At 35.9% G+C, this 6,786-nt stretch overlaps 1 long non-coding RNA gene across 1 annotated transcript in view; it reads left to right on the top strand.

The window, feature by feature from the left end:
- The window catches only part of LOC109306247, a 48,821-nt gene extending 42,457 nt beyond the window's left edge, over positions 1 to 6,364 (top strand). Inside the window, exons 4-5 of the long non-coding RNA XR_002099910.1 lie at positions 1,797 to 1,951; positions 3,591 to 6,364. This is a non-coding gene — a long non-coding RNA (uncharacterized LOC109306247). The remainder of the gene's footprint in view (positions 1 to 1,796; positions 1,952 to 3,590) is intronic.
- Positions 6,365 to 6,786: the final 422 nt, after the last annotated feature.

Here is a 6,786-nt window from a genome sequence, read left to right as displayed (position 1 = left end):
CCCCCCCTCTTATTCTCACAACTATGGACCTAAATATGGTTGGGGTTTTATTTATTTATTACTCAGCAACCAACATAAATGCCATTATATTTGTTGCAATACAGTTGCATAAATAGGAGCCCGGAAAGCAACAAGTCTTGCTAAAATGATACTGGAAGACAGAAGACAGGTCAGCCACACTTGGTAATAGGCCAATCTCCTTTTGGAAGCTGAGAGTCTAAGAGCTATAAGACTTTGATTTCTGGGCTTTTTAATCCAGAACCAACACAAAATGCCTGGGATCTGATTCTTGTTTACATAAAACCTTCATTATATGACTCAGGTAGCATGAAAGGGACTTAGTATAACTACAAATACCATATATACATATGGACTACGAGTTCTGATTGCTTTATACATACATATGGATGCATGTATACAAAAATGTTAGCCACCAAAATTAGGTCCCACATATACAAGTTCAAAACAATGTATAAAAATACCAGAAAAGTAAGTTTAACCTGAACTGCATATCTACCAGTGTTGTTATGTATGGAAATGATTTATGAGCAGTACAATGAGCCCCTAGATGCTAAGATGATTGGTCCTTTGTAAATAGCGGAGGTAGGCAGCCAATGAGACATTAAAAATCATTGTCTTCAATTGAACTACACACATTTACCTCAACTTCTTGGATCTAGCTCTAGCTAAAAATAAAGCATTTATTCTGAAATGGGTAAAATAGGCTTTCTGTTTTAGTCTAATGTAGGAAATTCTTGCTTTTTTGAAATTGAAACTAAGCTCATTTATTTCTGTCTGTGCACTTTTGTGTTTCCTCACTTCCTTGTTTCTTTTGAATGATGCTAATATAAAGATAATTTAAAAAACTCAAAAAAACAAAAAGAAAAAATAATCTTTCAGGGAAGTATATGATCAGAGGGTTTCAGGAGGCATCTTGGCTAATTATGCCACTACAAAGGGTAAATAAGGATTTATGGATGTCTAAAGAACTCTTAACTGAATATTTTTATACTTATTCTGTCCTGAAGAAATGATAACACCTATTTTTGCATGTCAATTGCCTATTTTAGTTTTTATCATAAATGGCTTTTATTTACTAGTGTGCATTTAGGTAAGTTTGCAAAATCCATACAATGTTGGGACATTATATTTACTTACTTATAAGAGTAGATTTTTATAACAAAAGACACCCCGTGCCCCCAAAAAGGAACTAGTTTATATTGTGAACTAGGAACCCTCCAAAATCAAGAGTATTCTGACTGTAGTGGGGAAAAAAGCAACCAAACTGGCAACTTCTACTTTCAGTCTTTCTTTTTTATAACAGAGGAATAGATGAAAACATTTTTAAAATTGCAAAAATAAAAAAGCATTTCTCTCACGTTGAGCTGTATTTTCTCAAATTTCCACACAGATACAATGTCATGACTAAGTCATAAGCTTCCTGAAAACAGACTTTTATTGCTGGACATTCTTGTACACTCTTTACCTTAGTGGTGTGAATTTCCCCATAGAATAATACGCCGCAATTATGTGGGTTTCCCCCTTCTCCAACTCAGAGCTATGCTTCCATAGTTGAACAGAGAAGCTGCAGACATCTAGTTGACCTAAAAATTCAGTTAGCGTCACATCTCGGTGCAAATAAAGAATTTGGATCAATGCCTAGTTAGATCAGCTCTATTTCTAGCTCACTGAGTAAAAAGAGCATTTTTACAGCCTAGTTTGATAAGTAAAAGGTGTCTCTCTCACCTGCTCACACTCTGAATTGTCATTCTTATTCTTTGTTCCTTTGCATGCAGCCGTTGTCAGTTTCTGAGTCACAGAGGCACTTGCAGGTATGGCTCTAGAGAATTTGGGAAGAAAGGGAAGAAGAAAGGAGCTGCAATTTTTTTACAGAAGAAGAACATAGAGAAAAGAAAGGTGTTCCTAAGTATGTAGCCTGCAGCCTTGTCAGGTAACATTTCTTTAGATGGTTTCCTCTCCTCTTCCTCACCCCAAGATCTCCCTTCATCATTTTTTTAAACATCTCTTCTGGGACAGGGACATGAAAGCGAATTGTGGGTCAAAGGCAAGAATTAGGGGTTGCTGGGGCTGATGTCTGATGGCTTTACTTTATCTTTGTGTCCAAGCTTTTGCCAGTCAGCAGGTACTGCAGGTTATCCATTCCAGTCACATCACTTTCTGCTTGATGACAAGCATCACACCTTCATCCATCACATTTACATTTCAAACTGCCACAAGGCTCTATTGATTAATTATTTAGCAGGTCTTGGCCACTTGTGAGCACTTCTGATCTCACGTTTCACGTAGAAAGTCCATTCTTTATTATTTTTTTAAATCTCACTGTTATTTGTGTGCCCATGCTATTTTATAAACCAAAAAAAATATTCAAAACATTCAAACCTCTTTTTGCATTAATGTATATTTATTAAATACAACTGTTTAAATATATATTCATGTCTATGCATCCCCTTATAAATGTGTGCACACATATAGCAGTACCTAACTACTTCAATCTTCAGTAGGGCACAAAGCCACACTGAAAATAGATTTCTGGGTTATGGTATTGAAAGGTACGCCAAAGAGGTTTTGCAGATAGGAAGGGGTTGAGACCAGGGCAGTCAATCTCATACTCTAAGCAGACCAGTGGGAAAGTAATGCATTACCTGCTGTCACTATCATTCAGCATTAGAACAAATTTTGCAGTTGGTTGTTGGTATTTAATGCTTTGTCCTTGTTGATGAGAAACAGTGGCCTATGGCATTGGAACAAACAATCAGGTCTCAGTTATGGCTCTACTACAGCTCTCCTGGAGCACCTCACCTCATCTTTCAGTTCCTCCTTTACCAAAATTGGTGTTGTGTGGTAAATGCATTTAAGCATGTGACAGATAAGGTTCTTTAGGTAGATGTGATATCCTTTATTAGACCAACTTAATAGTTGGAAACATTTGCAAGCTTTTGGGCACAAAACACCCTTCTTCAGCCTTTAAGTGTGTGAGGCAGCTAGCTAGTCCAATGATGGGAGATTATACAATTACCCAGTGAGAGAGAGAGAGAGGTATATACTGTCCCATAAAGCTCATTTGCTTGCACTAGTGCTTTTCAATACTAGTATGGATTTATGTATACATTTATAAAACAGAAGTTTTGAAATGGGCAGACAAGGTCCTTTGGGTAAATCTGATTTTTTTTGTTAGACCAACTCAAATAGTTGGAAAAAATTCTTTTTTGCAAGCTTTTGGGCTTTTGAAGTCTTTTCAGGCTTTTGAAGTTTTGAAACAGGAATGAGTCTGTGGAGCTACTGGCTCCTGGGATTAGTGATCCTTCGGTAGGAAGCTAAATACACACTGTCAAGGATTCTAACAGCATCTACTAGTAGTTCCATGAGTGAAAATAAGGTTTCATCCTATAGTCTTTTGTATGCTGGGTGCCATCCATTATCTACCTTGATTCTACTTCACTTCATACTGTTTAAGCTTACTTCAAATCCCTCTATTTTGACCAGAGGTGGAATCTGTTGGGACATCCTTATGCAGGGTTTATATTTGGAGTTTCAAATTTGTCATTGTTTCTGATGTTTTCTTTTTCCAGCATCTACAAAATATTTGCCTGGCCCTCAGTAGCATAGAGGTAAATGTACAGAGTCTATGCACACACCAACTCCACACCACGGGTCCCAGCTCAGTCATCTCTAATGCTCCTGTGTTTCTCCAGTGTGCTTGTCAGGGCACTGTCAAGCCTGACAATATGTTTTCAGAAGAAACAACTACAAGAAGGGGAAAAAAATGGGACGGTATCTTCATAGGAAGAGCAGTGATTCCAGCAAGGGACTTTTTAAGCTGACAACTTCACATGACATCCAGCATGACAACAAATTGTTTCTTCTTTGAATTCTAAAATAAAACATAATATTTGAGTCACTTTTCCAATTTTGCAAGGTTTTCTGGTTGTAGCCATATTGGTCTAAGAGCATAGGCAGGCAAGCTTGCCTGCTTTTCTAATTTTTAAAATTCTAGTACGGGTGTAACCCAACAAACACAAACAGCATGTGATTTTACAGTCATTTTGGAGCTAGTCCAAAGCCTATTAAAGTCAATGGGAATCTTTCCAATTACTTTATGTACATTTGAGTCATTGGAGAGGACAGGTCACGCTGTACTTACTGCTGCACCATTTGTATTTATGACTTTAGTTTTAAAATTGTTAATTTAAATGTAATATAAAGGTTAACTGTATGGACTCTAAATATATATAATTACACAGGTCCTATGTCATTGCTGACTATAGCATACGATGTGCATAGAATAAGTATTTGAGCTGGTTAAATTTTTTCTGTAAAGAGTGCTTGTTTTTTTCCAAAAATGGTGTTTGTGAATAAATGTCATATAGCATTATATATTTAATTCTTCACTATATATTTACAATATATTACAGTTTTGGGGCAATGCATCCACAACAATAATAATCACAACACTGCATAATGTATTAGAGGCATCAATACAGTATGTTGCTCATATTGAATGATATGCTTATACCACTGAATTAAAAAAAATGAATGGGGAAATAAAGTCAGGGGCAGGTTTTTTCAGGAACTGATCTAAAACAAGGAGAATGTTTCTGACATTCTTTATTGAAGGGAATAGTAATTGCAAAATTTGTTTTAGGGGATGCCGTCATACTGATCCTTTTAAATGAGGGGGAAACCAGCATTTGACAAAAGGCGAGGTATTTTAACTTTGATTTCAAATAGCTAAAACAATTGGTTGGGCTGTTAGTAAGTACAGTCTGCTCCCCAAATTTAAGTTAAGCATTTCAAAAGTTGTACTGTCTCTTCTTTTTCTTCCTTTTTCTTGCTTTTGTGCCTTTTTCCATTTCTCTTCCTTTTGGTCTCAATCTCCTTTTTAAATTAAATACATATTTTACCCACTGTTTATACTCTTGTATTTAGTGCTCCCTTTTTTAGCTACCTTACGCAGTCAACAGTTCCTTCTTTCTCTAATCTTAAAATATGATATTGAAGCGTTTGTCATGTGGTTCGAAGTCAGGCAGAAAGAAAGTTCCGTTTCCTGTTTATACTACGTGGTTGGGCCAAGACGGAGGAAAGACAAGTTAGTTAAGTCAGAATATTTTGCTGATTCTTGGTTGAAGTCCATTAATATTCACTATGTTTATTCATATTCTTGACCTGCCCCCCATGTTCTCTAAGGTACCAATCTTACAAGTTGCCCAAGAGGGTAGAAGGAGACTTGCTTAGTCCAGATTTGCAAGGTTGGGACCTCAGTTTGCATCTTGGCATGTAAATGGGAGAAGGAACTGTGCTGTGCAGAGAGAATGGAGGTAACAGTTTATGCTTCTTTTTGTCTCCAGTTCCATCTTCTCAAATATGCTATAGCCATATTGACACAAATCAGTTATGTCTGCTGTTATTCTAAGTGGTTCACAGTTGATGTCATTTCTCTGTGTGAAATGTCAGTTATGCAATATTGTTATAATCACAATAATTAAAACTTCAAGCAATTTGAAGTCAGCAAAAACAAAGGTGATAATATCTACTGCATCCAGAATTAATAAAGTGATAGCTCATATAAAACTTTGGTATACAACTTTGGTGCACAACACTGAAAGAAACTGAAGTTAGTGTGACTATTTAAACTCTCAAATCCAGAGTAACTAAAGTCAGATATGAACATTCGACTCACATCACTGAATGGTTATGCACACAAACAGCTTCAATGTGACTCTATGAAGAATAAGTAATATTCAATGAGAACAAGGATATCAACCTTTGGTCCTTACTACAATAACATTCATATGTAATTGTCATTTTTTAAAAAAGCTCTATAAAATTAAGCTCTATTTATAGCGTTCTTGTATTACAATTGTTAAATTTATTCACCTAAAACTTACTTTTGCTTTTATAGTACAAAAACATGTCTAACCAAACTATGTTTTTACTTACCCATTCATCCAAAAATCTGAAAGTGTGGGATGGAAGAGAGAGAGTATACCAGCACAGAGTGTGCATGTATATCATAGACAATAATAGCAGCAAGACTCCACACTTCTCTTTGTTTTTGCTTACTTCATCTCTTCACGTTCACAGTTAACAAGCTTGTTCTGTACAAAAAATATAAACATAGTAATTAGTTCATCATAGGTGTGTCTAATTTGTATTGTCACAAATAAAAAGCAAAAACACCACTTAATCTTTTTATCTAAGCTTAATGAGATCAGGAAAGTATTTTCATAACTGAGAAAAAAAGAATGTTATAGAATCTTTTCATGTGAATTGAGAACACAGTAACACAGGCACCTTCCTATGAACTCTTCTGTAAAATGAGAAACACAGTAAACAAAAACAATTAGATTATGAGTGGACTCCTTACTTTACAGTGATTAAAATATGTAAACATAATAATGCTGAGTACTTTACTGGATTACACAGGATCTTGCTATAAGTTATATACTAGGCTGAATAAATAAGAGAGTACTTTGCTACTACCAGCACTGAACAAGGGCCCCAGCAATTAATGACATGCCAATTATGAGAACAGACCAGGGTGGCTCTCCAGCCTAACTATGACACCATAAAATGAGTGAATTGCTAGCAAGAAAGGCTGCAAAGCTTGTATTTATTTATCATGGTATTTATTCGTGCTTGTAGGAATGAGCAGTTTTCACTTTGGTAACCATGGTTCATCAGAGAGGTACATCTGAATCTCAAATCTATTTTCAGCCTTTCCTGGAGGAGAGCTGTTATTAACCAATTTAGATATTGAGGTCACAG

The sequence above is a fragment of the Crocodylus porosus genome, unplaced genomic scaffold, assembly GCF_001723895.1.
Source record: "Crocodylus porosus isolate Cpor-Errol unplaced genomic scaffold, CroPor_comp1, whole genome shotgun sequence".
Taxonomy (NCBI): Eukaryota; Metazoa; Chordata; order Crocodylia; family Crocodylidae; genus Crocodylus; species Crocodylus porosus.
The sequence above is the reverse complement of the archived record's forward strand: the minus strand, read 5'-3'. Positions and strand labels throughout refer to the sequence as shown.